Below are 21,893 nucleotides of genomic sequence, written 5' to 3'. Positions count from 1 at the left end.
AGGTTTCACAGAATGACTCAAAGAGCCTATTAATTTGCTTTTCAGATTTTGTAGGTTTAAAAAAGAAATGTCTAGCAAGTCCTACAATCCTACAGAGCCCTGCTGGTTATATTCCTCTCCAAGGCAAGTCTTTCTGCTCCTCTCCTTGGCTAGAAACCCACCACCTCCTCCATCTTAATTTAGATTTTACTTCTGACAGAGCAACATGAGATGCACCATGCCTTCCTCAAGGGGCTGAATGCTAGTCCTCATGAAAAGAGCACACAGTGAAATCTCCAGTGCTCAGGAAGAATATGGGATGAGCTCTACGGAACACTGGATGGAGATGCACTCCCTCCCTCGCACAGACCCCTTGGGTCCCTCAGTTTCCTTTGTTTGAGCTCAGGACCAGCACAGCCTTATTTTAGCTCAGGCTTCCCTGTCAAAACTAGACTAAGCAAACACAGAAGGTTCATCCAGTTTTGAAATGGAACTTAATTTTACCTTAGAAAGAAAATTGGGACAAAAAAACCCAGCCTGAGAGTGTCTAAAAAAAATGCTGATTAAATATAACTTGCTCCATAAAGATTTGTTGCCATCTCTTGACAAAGATGATCTGGTACTTGCAACTTCCACTGAATTTCATTCCTATTGTAGCTGAACTTGGGGGAAGTGACAGGGGAAGGATATTAATATATCTTGGGGCTGAGAGAGAGCTGTTTTTCAAGTGAGACAGAAGAATGAGTGTTTTGAACACCTCATACTTCAGTGAAATCCAATTTTCTGTCACAGGTTTCGCACTGAAGCAAGAATGCACTTGGAAGTCAAAGCTGGGGATGCTAAGTGGCATCTATAAACTGCAGACGAGATGAATGCTTTCTGTATCTTTGTTGCTTGCAAATGTACCCTTTGGTCTGCAGCAGGAGCGAGCGTTAGCTGTTGGTGCAAGGCTTTGTGCTCAGAGGACTTTGCAGAGAATCCAAATTGCAGCTTACAGTTCCCTGCTAAGGCTGAAGAAAATATCCGTGAATTCCCATGCTCAAGCAGCTAAGGAATGATGTCTGCCTTCCAACATTTTGAGAAGGTAGGGCACCTCTGCTGAGATAACAGCTCACGAAGGCAGGCTCAAACTTCAGCTAGTATAAGCTCTCACCAGTAAATTTCTGCATTTAACCCTTGGAGATTACCCTGTGCCACATCTGCTCCAGCTGGCCCCGAGGGAGACAGACAAGGATGAGAGCCAAGGGGTGGATGGAGGGAGCCCACGTTGATGGGTTACAAACTCAAGTTGTTTGGGATGGAACATTTGACCAAATTTGTCCTAGCAAAGAACATGATAACAATAACAGCCCTCTTAACAGGATAAAGGCAAATCCCAGCACTGAGGCTGGTGTGATCTCTGAATTCTTTGCAGCTTAATCACAGCAAAGCAGTCAACCATGAGGGTAGCTCCTAGGGGGTAGGTGACAAATGTGCTGGTCTTCCAGTACAGCAAGCCGACAGCTATTTATTATTTCCTGGCTGTTCTATGGGTATAAGACCACAGCAGTGGCAGCAGCAAGACGCTGCCGCCCCTGATTCTCAAGTACAACACCCTGAAAGCATTAGTGGAAGGACTCCCATTGCCCTCCCTTTGAGGCAGAGACCTTAAGACAGAGGTCTCTGCTTCTTGGACCGAAATATTTCATTAGCTTCGGCTGAATTACATATAACTAAGCCCTCAGATTGTGTCCAGAAGAAGTAATATGCATTTTACCTCCTGCCCAACTCACCAGTATAAATAAATTAGAGACACACTTTAAGCATGCCATAAACCACTCTTGGCTTAAGTTTATGCAGTCTTAGTAACACTGCATTTAGAATAAACTCCTAAGTGAAATAAATATGGTTAGAAAATAAGGCTTTTGCTCTCCTGGAAACAAAATATATTCTTTTGTCACTACTAAATAATGAGAACACCAGTACAAAACATCAGGAAACATTTAATAGGACGTAAGTGGGGATTTAAATAGATAAAAAGAATACATAACAGCAATTTTTTTCTGTTCAGGGGAAAATAACTTGAGACAATCCATGCCATGTCAGAGACCAGTACGTGGCCCTGGTTGTCACTTCTGCCCCTTCACCCCAGGAATGGGTACCACGTACGAGCACAAAAGCCCATTTCTTAAAATAGGGTCAGTGACCTGAATGCAGGAGCTGCTGGAGCTTGAAGCTTTGTTTTATTAATCAGTTTTCATGCATTTAGTTGAGGATTAGCATAGGCTGCCAGCTTTATCAGCATTAATTTAGAGTACCTTGAGGTATTGAGGACAGAGCTGTCTGCTGCTCATATAATGCCAGCGCATCATCCCCACCCCCTGACTGCTAAGGATTAAGAAACCATTAGGCCAAAATGAACACTTCAGATATGCACCACTCATTGCAGCTTTGCAGTCACAGCAGAGGCCAGAGGAAAATGCACTGAAAGTAGCACTTGCAGGTTACTCTGCAGCCAGGGGACGGCTGGGGCTGCGGGGCTGAGCAGGAAGCCCTGTGCACCTATGCTGCTGTAGGCTTGCCCCCCCCCCCCCCCAACCCAAACTGTTGCCTCCATAAAAAAGCACAACCTCCTAACAGCACAGAGGCCTCCAAAGTTCATTACTGGAAGCATCACATCTTTAAACAATAAGGCTAAAAAAATACCTGAGAAAGATAAGAGGCTTTAGGCTGCAGTACACAGACTTGGCAGGCGCCTATGCAGCTCGCTCCCCCATGTCTCACCTACCTTCTGGCTGGCTCACCACCTCTGGCTGAAGCAAGTCCAGCAAACCTGAAGGGCCAGTCATTCCCTTTTTCTCCCACTGATACTTTCAATGGATTATTTTTTTTTTTGCCATGACAAAGGTTTCTGTGCTGTAGCAATCTCCATATAGCCTAGAAAGCATCTTGGGGCCAAAAGACACCATAGGACAGTTTGCCTACAGCCTGAAATAGTCAGCTGCAGCTGTAACAGCATCACAGTTAATGCCTCCCTAGCTGAGCAGTTAATGGTTCTCTACTTCAGAAGGCCACCTGGGCATAGATCTGCTAGAAATGCTGAACATCTCCACTCATCACCTAAACCCAAGGAGTCCTGAATCGGCAACCACCACCTGCATTTGCAAACTTCTCCTCCTGGCTGAATCCAGGCAGCAGGTCAGACATTAGTAAAAAGTCCACAGGAAACCTCTGGCAGCATTTGAGCAGCTCACATATCTGTGTAGTGGAACTACCTAGTCTCAATCTAAAGCACCTGGCTCCCCTTTTGCTTGTTACATGTGCCAGAAATATGGTCAGGTGTCTTCAAGCAGAAGGGCTGGGAACTGTGATCAGATCAGAGTGACAATTTGGGTTCTGGGGATGACTGAGCACCCACAGAGACCTCTTTCTGCCAGAGCACACATCAGACCTGGAAAAGAGACTGTACTCTTGTGTTTGTCTGTAGTACACTCAAAGTTTCCTCTGGGATTCAATTATGAAATGAGAACAAATTAAATTCAGAGGTAAGTGCACCAAATGCACAGTAACATCGACACCCTACTGTGAAATAAAAGACAAAAATCTCTAGGAAGTTGGGATGAGGATGCAATTAAAAAGTACCTATGGTTTGTCAAATCCAGGTTTCTTTAGACCCAAGCTCTACTTGATCCAAGAGTCTTTTTGCCAGCACCAGAGCAGAGTATAAAGAGATACCTTGGGCCTGGCACATTTCTCAGCTGAAAACCACAGTCCCACAAACACCAGAGTTCTATCTTGTGCATCCACATAGCTTGGGTTCTCCCACAGCAGCTGTGTTCCTCACTGACCCCCTGCCAGAGGCCATGGCCCTCCCAGAGTGGCAGCCTCTCACCATATCTCAGTTACAACCAGCTGACCACTCTTGTGCAGCAGCTGTTGCTGTTTTGGCTCCTTTGGATAGAAAGATGTTCGAGAGGACCTACCTGATCCCCTGCACTGGTGGGTTGGAGGTGGCAGTCACAGCATGTGAGAGGCAGCAGTCTTTTCAGGCAGCACCGCAGCAGCTGGAAAAAAACATGAGATAAAGCTATGAAGCAGGAGATACTTTCCCATGCTGGTGTACCTTCTTGGCTATTCATGCCCAGGGCCAGCACAGCTCGGCTGCCTACTCCTTAGGGACTTCTTACGAGAGGGTGCCGTGCATTGGTATCTGGCACATCTCAGTGGGAGAAATGGCTTCTGGAGTCACGATTGTGACTTTGTACTGATCTTAGAAGTGAGGGAAGGCATTTACTGATTCACTGTTAGGTCTAAGACAAAAGCTCCTTCAACATAATTATTCATGACCTACAGAAAGAATATGTTATGCAGTGTTGGTCAGACTGGTCCCTAGCAGGAAGGAGTGACTACCAACAGGAATGAACCAGCAGGTACTTGACGTGTTTATCAGTGTTTTGTACAGGCAGATGGGATTGAAGACATCTGCCTTTATCAGTGCTTGAACAACAGAAGATGTGTTGCAGAAAGACACTGAAGTCCTCCAGGAGCAATTGTTGCAGAGGTATACAGAGTACTGAAGCACAAGGGCTACCTCCAAACCCTCAGACATAAGGAAACTAACTAGTCGTGGTCCTGAAAAGCAGCTGACCAACAAATCAGCTACATTATAGGGCTGGGACCCAAGTTAATGCAGCTTCTGAACTGCAGCTGGCTCTGCTCTGTCTGGCTCAGGATATGGGCGGTGGCCCATGTGCCCGTACCTAACCATGTCATCCTGCCCTGGGAGAGACACCGTTGACTTAGAGCAGTGAGAGTGCCCAGTGCTCAGCAGCAAATAAAGCCTTCTCAGGGATAAGCTTCCCATTAATTGTCTCTTTGAAGTCCTATCTGGGGAGGCTGCTATGAAATCCAGCAAGAGAGTAAGATGATTGCTCTCATGCCACCTTGCAGACTCACCAGAGAGACAGGAGCACAGTGGTATGGAGAAAATAATTACTCTTTTGTGAGTATGTGCCTGGTTTCAGTTTGTTTAAGTGTCTAGTTCTTGGTCATTGTATTCAATCTTATTTTTATTGGGGTCTTAAAACTTGTTCACCATGGAGAGGTTTGTACCTCAATGGGAGCTTTCATAATACAGTGAAATACAACCATAAATGACAGAGGCACAGGTTGCTCCTTGGCATTTATGTATAATGCTCTTCTCTTGCCTCATTAATTTTGTGAGCATTTGGGTTTGCTAGAAATTGGTGTAATGTATACTAAATCAGTAAAGCAAGCAAGCTGAAATGCAAACATACTGAAACCACTCTTCCACACTGCATGTTGCTGCAGACAGAAAACTGGTTTCTTGAGGGAGGGAAAGCTGGCGAAGCCACTGAGGCTGTGCTTTTTCACTGACGAAAACGTCACTGGACACATACCAAGGGGAGTTGCAGGTAGGGATATGACTACAAAACAGGGGCTGCAGCGGTGACACAGGGATGCTGTGGGCAGAAGAGCCACCACCCGCAGTCTGATGCATACATTGACCTGTGGCTCCAGACATTGAATAGCAATGTGCAATACCCTGTCTCTGCTATGCTTCCTTCTTTCCATGTTTCCCCCCAACTTGTTCAAGTGGTTCAAATCTGAGGCAAGAAAAAGCCCAGCCTGTTTTGCTTTGTGGGCTATATTCCTATGGGATGCTGCTCCTTAAAGAGCACAGCTGCATCGCTGTCAGGCAAACAAGCCCGCCCACCAAGGTCCAAGTTTGTTCTCTATGGGTGGCCAGATTATATTCTCTATAAAACACCCACTCACCCACCCACCCCCAACCTCACAGAAAAATTACCAACAGGCATGTAGCTCTTCCACACTCACCACTTTCTCATTCTGCGTAAACATCAGAATTTTATTTTTCTGTCTTCACCATAGGCATTTTTAACCAGCTGAGTATCATTCCTGTTTTAGAAAACATTGCTTGGAAAAAAGGAGGGTGTAAAGTGACTTTGCTTTTTACTACAGGACAAATACATTATCAGGTGTGAGCTACAGGTCTAGTCCCCTTGGTCTGCGAAGAAGGCCATTTCAAGTCTTTGCAGATTTATTTTCATATTTTCTTTGACCAAATAGGTCATTAACATCAGCATGTACTGATGAAGTCCATCCAGCCCACTATCCACTGTTCCCCTGGGAAGGACAGTAATGAATGCTAGGGAAGGACCTAAAAGAAATAAGAAAGAGTATAGCTATAAGTAATCCTACCTGTTCAGCTTCCTTGCATAGGGGTGGCCATTCATGTTACCATGTTTGCTTCCAAAGGACAGTTAATACAATATGGCTTCTGAGCAGGAAAAGTAAATTTCGGAGAGAAAAATGTTCAGCATTATTGAACACAGACTCTTTTCATTCCCCACCCCACCCTGTCTTTTTACAAACAGCTCAGCTAGAACATCTTTAGCTGGGTAGTGATGAGAGGATCTGCAGAGAACTGATGGACTTCACAGGTCAGTTGACTCTGAGAATCCCTCATTTCCCCATTTCTAAAGGCAGGAAGGGATAACAATATCATAATTACCTTGGAAGGGCACTAAAAAGTTTAATGAAGTCATGTTTGTCAAGCACTGGAGGCTCCTTGGGTGTTGTGAGTGCTTTTGTGGCATTACTCTGTGCAGTGCTGGTCTTCCACAAGATTACAGACTAAAGCAGCAGAATTTAAAAGTGACTATTTCCACAGACCTCGGGTTCATGATTTTGCAGGCTCCAGCACAAAGGCACCCCCACTTGTGCAAACCTGCTCTGAGGTAGTTAATATTTGCTAGGTGTTGAAATGCTCAGACACATTTCACCCCAAGGTATTTTGAGCCACAATCTGTGTAAGCCAATGAAAGGGATGTACTAGGAAACATGTTAGAGTTCTTCCTGTGATCTTGTGATTCTTTCCCTTGGCATTTTTGTGCAGCTTCAAGCTAATGATTAACTTTCCATTAGCAAAATAAGGGCTATAAATGACCAGGAGAACTTGCTAGGTGTGCTCTTGAAATAGCGGTTTGGGGTGATCTGGCTTCTGTGCTGCTCCAGCGCTGATGCATAGTGGGAGCGCAGAGGCTATAAAACGTGCTATTACTGCAGTTAAAAGTCAGGCAAAACTTCAGCTCAAGGGAGCACAAAGACTGGCTTTTTCCCTCCGCAGTAACTGATCAACTAGATTAGGAAAGGCTGGAGTCAGCTGCTTGTGTGGCAGGCTGGCTGCCCATGGGGCACAAGCCGGCAGCCTGGCAGTGGTCTACCTCCCTGAGGGGCAAGGAGCTCAGATGATGTCCCGCAGTGTCCCTCAAGCCAGGCAAGAACAAGAAGCCTCAGGTGGAAGAGGAGGGAATTTGGCAAAACAACCTCCCCAACCCAACGAAGAAAAACCCCAAAATAAAACATAACAAAAAAGCCCAATCAAGAAGATAAGAGCTACTGAGATTCCTCAGATGGTGGTGGCTGCAGCTGACTATCATGGGTGGGAGCCAGGGGAAGCCCCCAGGGGTGGCATCAAGCTGATGCTCCAGCACAGCAAGGAAGGAGATGGTGCAAGTTGGTGGCATGCAGAGGAACTGCATGGTTTGCACCCGCTGTTGATGCTGACCATGGTGGTCTTGGCAGCCTCCAGGATGGTGAGCAACTTGGAGGGATGACACAGGTGGCAAGTTGGCTGTGCACCATGGTTTGGTGACCAAGTGATCTCAGCTTTCAGCAGTTGCTAAAAATATGAGGAGCATCAGTAAAGTATGTATGGTAAAACTCAGCGTTTTCCTGCTTCTGTTCAGCCACGCTGGTGCTCAGCATCTGTGTTAGGGCCTTGGATACAACGGGTGGCACTTAAATAAAATTGCTCACAGGAGCAAATGCTAGTAGGTGAGGATAAGGATGGCAGAATCAGGTTCTTAACAATCTTGATAGAGACTGTAAGCAGCCTAAAGAGAAGCCTAATTCAGATGCCTCGGTATGCAGCCTTTTTTATTACACCCACAAACCACCCACAACCTCTAAATTGCTATTCTTTAGAAACACCCTGCAGCATTTTCTGGTTTCCAATATACAGCAGTGCTGTAGGCTTAGCTGCTGGATTTGTGCATGCACATGCAAAAATAGCTAATGGAGAGCTTGATCAGACAGCAGGATCTTTTCTCAAATGACACATTTTAGTATTAAAGGAAATGTATTCTGTTATCCTGCTAGCATGGAATAATGAAACCGTAGCTTTTCCTTCCCAGCTTTTTTCCCTTCCTCCCCTTTGAGCCTTGCAAAGCAGAAACAATCCCTGGCTTGTAGGCTGCAGCAGCCCACAGGAGCTTTAAGAATAGCGTCAGAAACCCACAAACCCACACCGTTAATTGGGGACTGGATCACTGGTGACACTTTGGAGAGCCAGGCTGTCATTTCAACGCAGCAAGGTACTCTGCAGTTGCCAAAGCCTGACATTTCGTACCAGAGGGAGGAGGGTCCCGTACCACTGAGAAACGTTAGTTTGGCAGCTTTGTCAAGCAGACCACTGTCTGGGAGATCAAATCCCTCTTCCTGCAGGTCTGTGCCCATAATCTCTGTCCCTCCATACCTCCAAGGAGATGCACAGCTGTCACAAGGAGCGATGAACACACCACTTCCATGCTTTCCTTGTAAAATGTGCATGCATTATTCAAACCCTCGGCTTGGCACTGCTGCCCATATTGTCCAGTCGCTGTAACTCTCAAAGGAAGAGACTAAAGGAAAATAAGACAAGGCTGATATTTAGGCTTCCCTGCGAATGTCTGTTTTCTTTCTTGGGCAACTGGGCTTTTGTTTTAATTGCAATCTCAATTTCAGGCACAGGAGGGAAGATTGAGGGGAAAAAAAAAACCAAACCAATTTTCTTCCCTTTCTGTCTATTGGGTGTGGTTTAAGAACAACATCTTCGCAGAGAGCTCCTGCAATCATAAATAAATCTGAACGGAAAAAGAAAAGTGCTACTCCTACTAACAGCTCCCGGCTTTTAAACATACTTTAAAAATATTTCAATGTTCTTCTCATCTTCCTATTCATTTTAGACCTCCGTATTACCTGTTGTAACCACAATCCACATGAAGATCTGTGGTGCCTTTTCCTCCAGAAGCTGCAAAGCATTAAAGCTGCCGGAGATATCAGAGGTAAGGAAGTATTGTTGGTGTTTTCTCCAGGAAGAGGAACACCACTCACTAGCCTTGGCCTCTCTCCCTGTAGTGCCTTCTTCAGCAGTCATATTTGCAGGTAATCATGTTCTGTCCTGTATTCCCTGTGCCCAGAGTTGTCATTGCAAGCCGTTGACACTGGTCCCCAATCTATCTGTAAGGCCACATACTGGAACAATGCCTCCTCCATGTGATGTACACCCATCTCCAGCGCACGAACCATCACATTTAGCCTTGACTACTGTTTTCTGCTGGATGGTGCAGCCCAAGAAATTCCTCTGCCATTATATATATCCTAGATAGCAACTGCTCCTTTTCTGCAATGCCCTTGAGCTGTAAAACACAGGGCACTGGCCCACAGCTTATCTGCTGTCTTTACTTTGGGTATATTAGATTATTCTGTGGCCAAAACTGTGGTTCAGAGACTGGGAATTGCCTCATGCTCTAATGTTAGAAATTACTTTGGAATTATAACTGCATATTTATTAGTCTTTCCATCAAATTAATCTGATAGCATGAAATGCAACTTGTACTCTATTATACAAATTCATCAAAGCAAGAGCACAAGAAGCTCCTCAGTTTAAGGTCCCTCTCAAATAAAGCTCCCTCCGAGGCTGCCCCCTGCACTGCCACCTCCTCACTTCCCAGCTCTTCTCTGACAAGGACCACCCCTGCCAGCCCTGTGGCAGGAGAAAATCCCAGCCATTCTCTTGTAGAGAGTTTTCCCAGTGCAGCCCACTCTTACATGTATAATTCAGTTTCTTGCCTTTCTGTTGATTCCATAAGCTCTCTCAGAGGCCAGCCACAAGAAGCTGATGCCTCTGCAAAGTGAGAATTGTTTGAAGCACGCAGAAAGGTACTATGCTCTCCTAGCAACCAAAGTTGTAAAATAATGTAATTGTATCCAAAATAATGTGATAAAAGATTATACGATGCTTGTATTGGGTTGTTATGGCAACTGAAATAAGCTTAAATGCGTGTATCCAGCATTTCAAACAAATAACCTAATTGTATGCAAAGTTACGTTTCTAATTAATTTCACTCAGTTTACTGTCATCTCCATTCATTCATGTTTATAACAGGGCTGTTGTTAGGTCTTATTTTCATGGCCTTTACTGTGCTCCTGCCCAACCTGGTTTCTGTTTTGTTTTCAACTTTCTTTTCAGTGACTCTGCTGATGTAAACTGTTATTTCACCTCTGCATGTTTGAGTCAACAGATATTTGCATTTCAATGTATCATCTGTAACCTGGTCTTATTTCATTTTCCTTTCTAAACAACTTCGTTGCTTGGGGAAATGTTGTCCTAAAGCGGCAGGATTTACTTAACTTCTCCCCCCAACATATGTTGACGAATAACCAAAGCAGCACTCCCAAGAGATGAAAATACTTGACCGAAGCCTGTGCGAGGACAACTCATAAGCTCAGCCACACTGCCAGCAGCCAGGGAAAGCAAGCCACCCAGGGGAGTGATGCTGTGGGCAGATGCTGCAGCCTCACCCGTGCTGGCCAAACCCAGCACCCTCTCACCGATTTCTGTTTGCACCTACCAAAATAGTGGCAAATTTCCCAAGAAAATCAATTGCCTTGCTCCCAAACTCCCGATTCTTATCACAAGACATGATTTAAAAAACATTTTCCATGTCTTTCGATTTCTCCCCTTTGAAACTGAATAAAACTCTAATTTCCATAGAGTGCCATCCTGAAATCAGCCCATCTCCTGTAATAGTCCCAGTGGGCTTATGTGGGGAACTAATTGTTTTCTGGATGAGGGTTTTATTCTCTGGTTCATTCCTGAGCTACGATTTTTTAAGTGATTCAAAAAGATACAATATTTAAACTGATACCTCTGTTAAAATTTAGGGGTTCGTGCGTTTTCTAAATGTCCTCGTTCCTCCCCCATCCTTGCTGCATGTGGGGATGGTGATGATTGCCAGGGGCTCAGCCTAGCACTGCGCCAGGGCTGCGGGTATGAGGGTATAAACCACCCTGCAAAACCCATCCCTGAGCTGCAGCCTCCGCAGGCTGCCCCCGCTGAAGATGCCAGAGCGCCCTGGCAGGATGCAGCTCTGTAGGCAAAAGGAGAGCAGCCCTTCCCCCGCTCCAGAGCCCAGCACACAGGAAGGTGGTTAATGGTCTTTTCCCTTAGGTTTTCCATGACCTGCCTCCATGCTGAGAGCACAACCCACATCCCAGGAGCCTCCCCCACGTGCTTCAGGTTTTTTTACCTGCTACCTATGCACCTGAAGCAGCACTAATGTGCCAGTGAAAGCTTTGCCACTTTCAGTACCTCAAAAAAAACCAACAACAAAACAGCAGTCAAGAGGATGGAAAGAAGGGCATGGGGATGACAAGTAACCTCAGTTGCCTCTGCAGAAGTGTATCTGGACAGGAACAGAGAGGCCCCAGGTGCCTGGCCAGTGCCCCTGCGGAGGACAGCCCAGCTACACAGTGCAGGCATAGTCCACGCTCTGCGGGATGCCTCCAGCAGCACCTGTTTTCCCCGTCTGGTGAAATATTTGGGGCAAACACTGTGCACTTCAACAGGCTGCCCATGTGATTGTAGTATCAGCCCAAAACAAAGACCATCAAGCCTAGAAAGTGCTTTGTGGAAACCAGCCATAGCAATGGGCTAGGCTTAAAAGCATCAGAGCCATTTGCCATGTAAGCCTTACACACTGCTTGGGTTTAGCCCTTCAGGTATGTTTATTTCTAGGCACAAAATTCCCCAGAGGGCATAGCAAAATATCAGGGAAACAAACCTTATGAAAATATAACTTATCCAGCTTTTATTTCTTTTTTTTTTTTTTTTTTTTTTTTTTTTTTTTTGCACAATGACAAAAATAAGACTGATAATGTCCTTTCTTTAAAGGTACAAGTAGCTCTTTGGATGCACTAAAAATGCTTTTGTGAAAGAGTTAGTACCATAAGGGTTTTTTTAAAATAGTATGCTCTATCACCAAATTACAGTAGCAGCATGTGTAATATTCCTAAAATTTACCCATAACTTTCCAGCTTCCAGCACAACCTGGGGAGTAGAAAAACTGGTTTAATTTGTCTCTGATACTGTACTAACACCCAGAAAAATGCCTAAGTGACGTTGTGTACATCATATGTTTCACACCAACTGCATCATCTTTCTGCACTTGTAGACTCTATCAATTAACCTTGGGCTGCAATGCCTTTCCTCCATCTCAGCATGATCTGAGAAGCCATCCCACTGGGTTCAACAGGAACAGCCAATACATGATGGTAACGTTGAAAGACAAAGTATATCACAAGGCAGGCATTGCATGGCACAGGTACATGTTTTGAAAACAAAGACCAGGAGCTCTAAATCCCTGAACTCACGCTGAAGGTCAGCTATAGTTTGTGCAGCAGATGACATTTGCTTATTTTACGTCGTATTTGAGTGCCTCGAAACAGGACGTACCATAGCTGAGGATTACACTATTTTGTCTTGCGTCATCATGTCCCCTCAAAACCAATTACTTTTGCGGATTACATAAAACATACAATTTCTTTGTAAAATTAAACGTAGTCACTGGGAGGCCAACATTTCCTTTTACCCTTCTGTTGCTCCCACTCCTGTTTCTGTTTTTACAGTGTCACCTTTAACTGATTTCCCTTCCATCCCACTGAAGTCCCCAGAAATTGAACATACCCCTATACACTTTACTCAGGATACCCAGACATTTTGCTTTCTCATTGCCATAGGGTGCAGAGATCCCTGGTGGTCAACTGTTGTATTTTTCAAATGGGGATGGGGAAAGTGACAGTACGAGGTATTGAGATGCTCCTCACTGAGTCCCATCTCACTTTGATGGGGCCATCACATGAACTGGCTGAAGGGACTCAGGTGTGAGTGAAGGAAGGAGATTTGAGATCATGAGAGGTCATGGAAGAAGCCAACACCCCTGTGGGCTGGGTGAGCAGAGAGACATGACCGGAATCTTAGTGTCCCAGCGTGAACAGGTCTGGAGTGGCTGGTGTGGCCTGTGAAATTCATCTCGAAATTAAGAGTTCTGGAGTCCACTTCAAATTAGGCCACTTGGAGTCTCCCACCAGACATCCAGAAATGCAGATCTTTAATTTAGGAGAAGTTTTGGAAATGTAACATGGAGGATGACAAAGAAGATCTTGTGTCAAAGGTGACTGTGAGCTTTTGGGGAGGGAAAAGACTTTCAGAGTGAGCAGTACAGCACTCAGGAGTTGGAGATTTTGAGACAGAGGCTGGCTAGACTGTCTGAGCTGGGAGACCAGGGCAAAAGGGAGTTGGAAGCCTTGAAAGCAGTGATGGCAGATGAAGCATGCAGAAGAAGCAAAGCCTCCCAGAGGAGAGGCAGTGCAGATCTCAGGCAGTATTTTTCCATTGATCTCTTACCCAGCCTCTCTCTCTCACACTTCTAATACAGAAGGACTTGAAGGATTTTACAATAAGAGAAAGTAAATTAAAAAGTGGTATTTAATGAAATATAAAGACAAAGACTTTTCATGCATAATTATGCTCTTTTGGATTTGCTAGAAAGACCCGTGAGTGTCCATATAGCAGTTTTCTAAGAGGAATGAAGAATCAAATTCCATGTGTTAGGAGAAAGAACTCACAGCTTTTTTAATCTTTATTTTTGCCACTGTCAGACAAAATTTCAAGTTTATATTTATTAGGAATTTAACTAAAATGGGAAACCTGCACATGAATTTAATTTTTGATAGGTCTGTTTTGCTGCCAAGAAAGTATGAAAATCACCCTATAACTTTATTTGCTCATGTATAAACACTACAGTGAAAAGAAGGAGAAAGATCCATTATCTTTGCCTCCATAGAGCTCTCAAACTTCTTTTGGAAGTCCAAAATCTTTGAACAGTTGAAAATAATCCTAGTGGTAATGTAAGGTAATATAGAGGGTTGGAGAAGTTTTGTACAAAACCATCGCGTGGTAGTTGCTTATCCTGTTTAGGTTCTTTGCATGGTTTCAGTGTGACTTATGCCAGCAGTACAATAATTAATCATTTATAAAGCTCGTATAAATCACGTGTTCAGAAAGTGGGTTTTTGTTCTGGTTAATAAACATTAATTGTATGCAAAATGGCATACAGCAACTGATCATACATCTGCTTTGCAAGGTAGTTATCTCCATTCAGGTAGGAAGATCATTTATTTGGATATTTCTAAGCTAGCCTTACAAGCATTTTAAGCACTTTTGCTAAGAAATAAACAAGGTACTATTTGTCCAATTGTTATAAATACTAATAAAAGATGCAAATCTAGTCATCTGCATGATGAAAATGGGAAGCTAGGAAAGGCTGGTTTTAATCCAAATCCCTGTGCTGACTCCCTCTGCAGCAGTGAGGAAATTTTCTCTGTTCTCAGCCCCAGTTTTCCCCCTGAAGTGCTAATGCTAATTATACCTGCTTCGCTGAGGTTTTGTAACAAACAGCCTGCATGTGAAAACTACTTTGATGCAAGCAAGAGCCAAGTTTTAGTAATAAACATATGGTGAATGACATTTTGTCTTGTTTTATGCACTGGAAGAGTTTATTTAAATCAGATTTGGAAATGGATAGTGAGTCAGAGAAACACTGTGTTGTTTCTCAATCAATAAATAAATACTTGCTTGTATCCCTTGCTCTAAATATCTGAAAGCCTGGCTCTGCTCCAGGCATTAGGCAGTCAGGGTGCTCAGATTTTTTGCCCTTAGCTTCAGATTTTGAGCGCATTGTCCTCCCTGCCTATGCATGAGTTTAAGGGGAGAGGTGGCAGGTTGGAAAGTGGTGGGACCATCCAAGGCAGCGTTCCAGCACCCACGAGCCAGGGGAACACCCTTGCACAAAAAGCATGTTAAAGGCAAAGAACACCTAAAGAGGAAGATGGACCAAACCTAGATCCAGCCATCCCTAAAACTAGGCAGAGATGGGAATATGCTTTTTAAACTTTTTCCAGTGGCTGGGCTACCATGGCCAGAAAACCCCAAAATAAAATCATACTGGTATCTGTAGTCAAGAACTTCAAACTAATGTATGGATTACATTAGTGCACTTAAAGGCTCTTCATCTTAAAAGGCAGTCACTGACTTGGACAATTTACAGCCATAAATTATTTACAATTGCCTATTCATCAAAGTGGTAGGAGGAGGAGGGAAAGGAGATGGGATCGTGACACAGGCATAACTCTGCATTGACTGTGCAACATTACAAGTGCATGGAGGTTTCAGCAGTGAAAGGAGCTCAAGCCCAAAATGCTTTGTTTTAATTGCAACCCCCTGAAGAGGCAAACCAGTTTTCTTTCATTTATTTTCTCTGGAAAGTTATTTTTCACTTTCAAATTATTTGAGCCGTGGTGATTTTGTGGCTGGGATCTCAGCCCTTCAAGGGCCCGATTGCCTCGCACAAGGCAGGGAGCCCTGGCCCTGCATGCATACACTCCCCCAACTGCAAACCCTTGCAAAGGCTTTCCCAACAGCTTTGCAGGCACACTGCAAACACTCAGCAGAAATTGCTTTCATTCTTTTGTTAATATTTAATGTAAAATTTTAATCTTGAAGGAGAAAGACCTTTTGATTCAGAGGCGAATCTGAAACGATTTTCGTATTAAGACTCTCAATTACTTCTTCCCAAATAAGTGTTTCCATATGGACAGTTGTATGACAAGTGGGATAGAGCTGTTTCTGCTTCCTTCAGCTGCAGCTGCTGACAATTTTCATAACACAGGATGGATTCCTTCACTTCAGCCCCAAATTAACTTTCCAAGATATGTGCATCTTCTTCCCCCCAGCCTCAATCTTAAATTACCAACACTGCAATCACACTGGAGAACTGGGAAACTCAGGCTACAAAAAATGTTTAATTTTTCTAATAGTTTTAATTACCATGTATTTTTAAAAACCTGTGACTTCTCACGTTGCTGTGGGATAGCTGTTCTAATTTGAGTGGTGACAATGTATGTGGGTACAGAATTAAATTTAAACTTTTTATGGTTACCAACAGCTATCATTAAGCTCTTCTAGCAAAGTAAAGGGTATATGATCTCCAGGAAGAAGCCTGCTCTTCCACCACTTCTACCCCTTATTTTCTTCTCCAGCATCACACAAGAGAATGATGGTTAGGTTTAAGGCTTAGAGTAGCAAGTCAAGTAACCTGTTGTCTCTTCTGTTGGGGATGTCAGTCTCCTAGAGGAGGTGAGGCAGATCCCAGCACTAGACCAACTTCTCTCCTGACACAGCTAAGACAGACCTAATACTACTTGTCACTGAACTAATTTTATTTTCTTATTCCCTCCACAAGCCTTTGCAATTCAGTGGGATGCTTTGTTTGCCAGCGGTGACAGCCAAATGGGTCTGTCCTCAGGAACCTCCGGTGGCTGGATGCTACTGGACACGAGCCAACATGTTGAAATTTTGAAACCCCCAGTGACTGCAAAAGGGATCTGAGAGTACCAAAGGTCTGGGTGGTAGAAGTAGAAGGATCTCCCTTAAGAAAAGTCATGCTAACAAAACAGTCTCACTCCTTATCTACCGCAACTTAAAAGGACTTAAGAACAGGAACATCAGACAGTTTTCCTTCAGTAAACACGACAATCAGACTGCTGTGCCCCCTTTTCTGGCCTGGTCTTAACATTTATAAATGCACCCAAGCCTGGTGGGGAAACAGGCAGTCCCACCCATGATGTACACCAGCATCCTGGCTCTTGGGCGTGCAACTTATTAATCTTTCTGTGCATAGAAGACTAACATGGAAAAATAAAAGCCAAACAACAAGAAGAAAAGCAGCAAAATAACAGGATAAATTACTATGCAAAATAAACTTGTCCATAAATTACAGGGTTAATGTTTTATAAATTATCACTTCATAGCTGATCTATTTCTCCGTTAGAAACAGTATTTTGTAATCTGTATGAATTCTACTGCTTTATAGATGTTATTTTTTCTAATTCCCCACCAGAAAACTAAAATGCTGATCCAGATGACACAGCTGGTTAACATAGGCATTGTATTTGCAGATTTCCAAGAAAACTGTCAGGATGACTTGGAAAAAAATGTTTGGTTTATTATTTATAAGAAATGCTAGCTTTCCAATGCCAGCTAATTCACTTAAGATGCTATACCAATGTGCTAGGTTCAGCTGAGCAAGGGATTTCCAGTTTTGCACAATTATGGCTTTGGCAGCTAAATCTGCTTGCAGCAGGGCTTTTTTCCCTTTTTTTCATGGAAGTTAGCTAAATCCCTAAGTTTCTTCATATGCCCTAGAATATAAATCTGCAGGTTTCAAGGCAAATTTGTTTTCTTTTAAGTCATATTAATTTTCTCTTGAATGTAAACCCAAGAATATTTAACTGCTTGGAAACAGCCAGATCACACTGCTGGATGTGTAATTTTGGTCTGCCCTGGATGGTGAGACCTGTGGAACCAGACGATCAGAGATAGGAAGATGAGGAAGAGAGAGAGGATGGGGGGAAGATTAAGGCAGTGGGGGAAGAGATGTTGGGTTTGCAGCGCATGTGACCACATGGAAACCCTTCAAACCACATCCTGTAGTGGCACAGCTGAAGTGAGGGCAACCTTGCTTGCGCAGCTGGGCAATGGGAAAAGAGTTGGTCTGGAAAGTGAGAAGTGACATTTTTTTGTGTTGAACACTGCAGAAGGGTGAGCCATGAGTGTGTTTTTAATAACTAATGGAAGACAAGTAATTAGCAACAACATTAATGATCCTAAATGTCATTATCTTCAATCCTCCAAGTGTTTCTGCAGCGGAAAGTATAACCGCACATGTCAAAGATTGGAGGCATCTGGGCCCTTTGCTCCTCCATCTCCAGCTGCAAATCCCAAGCACTGACTTTCATTTCTCTCTGCTAACACCTTTCTTCTCTATAAAGAGAAAGGCTGATGGAGAAGCAATGACCTAATGCTTCCTAACAGCCTTTCTTCTGAAGATCAGGGATTAAAAAAAAAAAGAACAAGGAAATACCTTCAGTTTTAAATGCAGGCTGACTTTTCTTTTTTTCCTCTTCAAATTTTATTCATTGCATGGCACTCAGAAACTTCACGTTTGGATCCTCATTGGGCTGGTGGGACAATGGCACAGCTCATGGTGGCAGGGACCTGGCAGCAGCTGTCCTGGGCTGCCCTGGCTGTGACAGCAGCTTCCCCTGGTGTGCGCCAGTGGCTGCAGAGAGGAGAGGTTGACACATGGAGAGATCAGAGGTGGAGATGCTGCTGTTACGAACCAAATGGATGAACTGAAGGCAACAGGTTTCCTTTCCCATGCAGTGGGATGGGGAGGATGCTTTAGGGCTACAGGTTGGCAGGCGTCACAGCTCCTCCAAGTTCCTGCAGGAAAATGCACCCGGGGAAAGCTTCGAGACAGTTGATAGGAAGCATTGTCTTCATGCACCTGCATGCTGGGAGGTCCCCAGTCATCACTGAAACAAAAGCAGGTGTTTATGCGAACTGCAGTCAAAACTTTGGGATCGATCCCTCTGCAGACCGGTCTATACAGCCATTAGGAGACATCAGGCCTCAGAGAGCATCAGAGGCACTGGAGGCAGCCAGGTACCAGCTCACAGGCTGCCTCTGAAGCCAATGTGGTGGCAGAAATGGAAATGGGCACCAGCAGCACATCCCAAAGCTACCGTATGGCACAGCTCCCGCACGGCGCTCTGCTAAAGAAACCCACTGCTTCCACAAGAGCTGTCAGGCGCGGAGGGGGGTGGGCAGAAAAAGCTCCATTAGCCCCAGAAACCTTGTGAGGGGCTGGCTGTGCTCCCTGACAGCAGGGCAGGGAGCAGACACAGGTGCTCTCCCTCACCTGCTGGCCACTTGTGCCCACGCAACCTTGCGCACAAGTGCTGTGAGCGGTCACCAGGGCTCCATCCTGTCTCAGCAGAGGTGGGATGAAGTTAATTAATCCTTAGGTATTTCTCTGGTTACTATATTAGGCCAAAGGGAGGAGCCAGGAGAAGCGAGCGTGGTATGACCGGAGCTGGGGAGCCAAAAGAACCCTGCATAAATTTTTGTGGCAACTAACTCCGTTGGGGCAAGGCAGCAGTGGTGTGGCTGCAGGCGTCGTGACAGAGCGCTGCTTTCATATTCACAATTCATGGATTTCATCAGTGTGAGGTATGGCTGCTCAATGGCTAAATGGAGTCAGGTTCCTCCTGGGCATCCCAGCTGGGAAGGGCACGGGGGGACCAGGGCTGTAGAGGGACTGGGAGCAGGGGCCTGGTAGGATGGGCAGGCACATGGCTGGTCTATGTGGTGGGGCCTCCTGAGGAGAGACAGTAGAGCCTGCAGGAGGAGCATGTGGAGGACACATGCCTCCCCTGTCTCCAGACATCTTTTCCTAATTCATCCCCCAGGAGGCTGCCTTGCCACTGCAGCGTTTGCCGGGCCACCTGCCTCTGCCTGAAGAGCCACAGCACAATGGTCTGCTTTCATTTGAAACCATCTCCTGCCCTTCAGGCCGTCAAAAAAACAAACCAACCAACACCCCCACCCCACAAAACCTGAAACAAAGCAAAAAAAACCCCCAACCTGTTGGTAGGTGGCCACCGTCCAACTGCTTTAACCATGCCTGGGCAATGGGCTCATGGAGATGGTGCAGAGACCTCAGCCAGCCAAATCTGCAGGTCACAGCACTGAGCAGAGGAAACACCTGTGGCCTATTTGTGTACAGCTTGCATGATTTTTCACTGGGCTGAGGCAGCCTGCTGAGGGACTTTCAGCCGGAAAGAAAAGTGAATAAAGCAGTTATGGACAACTTGCCTCAGGGAGCCTAAACAGACTGAAATGGTGGATCAGAGAAGAGGCCAGAAAGCTTCACTAATTAATTGACTGGCAGCGGGCACCACACAGGTAACACCAGCCCCTGCCTGCATCCTGCCCACTGGTCCCACTGGCCAAGGTGCCAGAGGCACCCCGGGAAGAGGCAAAAGAAGCACCTCGACAATGCACGTCTGCCACCGCTTCCCCATCTTCACACTCGCATTATCAATACCTGCATCCTCTGCCCAGAGGCAACCCAGGTGCCTTTATATTTCTTTTAAATGAAGGATACAATTGTGCAGTCCATCAGCTTGTGAACACAAGCAGAACCTGGAAGTTTAAAAGCAATCTTTTAAGACATGGTAATCATAAAAGCAAATGCCTCTGCTGGTGCACACACCACACAACGCTTCCCTGGGCATCACAGCAGCAGCTGCCTGTCCTGCCCTGCAACCAATGCCAGACCCCAAATCCTCCTTTTGCCCATGTGGGGCTGGGGCAGATGAACCACCTTGGCCATGCAGATGTTCCCCCACAAAAACAGCAGTGAGACACCTGACACCAGCAGATTTTGGTTCATCTCAGTGGTGTGAATGGTGGAAAGCAAGCACCGCTGCCAGCCAAATCACTACCAATAACTTGCGATCTCCCTGGAAACACACTGGCGGGCTTTGTAAAAAGCAGGACCCAGATTTATGGTGATGAGTTTCCATTTATTTATTTATTTCTCTCCACCTCCCTCCCCATTTCTGTGTCTAAACAGCCCTGGGTTGTAATTAGCAGTGTGCTGCTTTCCCACCACTTACAAAAGCGCAGAGAAAACCAGAATGCAGTGGGCAGGGAAACACATGCGGGATTAAATACCAGCATAAATCATTCTGAGGGTGTAGGACCAGGAACAATTCTATTTTTCACATTTCACTCAGTATTTAAAAAGCTTAACCACCTTCAAGCTCCAACAGGCACCTCCTCGCCTCCATTGTGAAATGGAAACCAGCATGACATGTGGGGTTCCCATCCTCCAGTCTCCCCCCCTTCCCCCAAATTCCTCTCTGCCCCCTTGGATGCCACTGGCTACAGCTGCCCCACACTTGGCTGTGCACCTCAGATCAGCCTGGAGACCAGACCCAGTACAGAAGTTGGCATTCCTACTGAGGGAGGATGTCTCCAGTGGCCTTGTACATCTGAATAATTCCTGTTGCTGGCCTCTCTCTCTGTGTGGTTTTTCACCTGCACAACCGGTGTGCCTGGCTCCTCTTTCATCTCCCGGCTTTTGCAGTGAGCAGCAGCCCGTTGAAGGGCTGCCCCACAGTCTTCCTTCCTCCCTCCCTCTCTGCCTCTGCTTCTAGGTTTGTTATGTATTAGCTGCAATGGCCTCTGGAAGTTTTGCAACATCATATTTCCCAGTCCTTGCCCTTTTTTTCTCCCCATGCCTCATGCCTCAACTATGAACTATTTGTCCTTTTTCAGGAAATCTGATGATAGAAAGTTTTTGGCCGCTCCAGAAGGCCGGGAAGCTCTAGGAGGCCGGTTGAGCAGGAGCTGTAACCTCTGCCATATTCCCTTCTCCTACTCCTGCTGCGAGGCTGAGGGGGACCCTCACTTCACACCCTCCTTCTCACCCCACATGCACCTCACACTGCTTGCAAAGATATGTGTGTGGCTCCTGCCTCGCTACCTCGCTGGCTCTGACATCTGAGGGTAACTTTTTGTCAGTGGGGACCAGACCCCGATATCCTGCCCCATGCTGTGGGGAGCCTCACACTGAAATCAGTCAGGGGGTGGCGGGGGGGGGGAGCCCAGAAGCTGCCTGCACTGAGGAGAGAGGTTTCACCAACCAGTCCAAAATGATGTTTTTTTAATCTTTATGACTTACAGCATTAGGAACAAAAGGTCCCAGTTATTTTCCTAATTCTTATTAAAACCAAAGTCTTTTGGGGAGTGCGGGAGCAGACCAATGGGGCAGAGCAGGTGCGTGGTCCCCAGGTAGCTCTCCCTAGCGCAGCAGGGC

The sequence above is a fragment of the Falco punctatus genome (genome assembly GCF_963210335.1).
Source record: "Falco punctatus genome assembly, chromosome: 1".
Taxonomy (NCBI): domain Eukaryota; kingdom Metazoa; phylum Chordata; class Aves; order Falconiformes; family Falconidae; genus Falco; species Falco punctatus.
The sequence above is the reverse complement of the archived record's forward strand: the minus strand, read 5'-3'. Positions refer to the sequence as shown.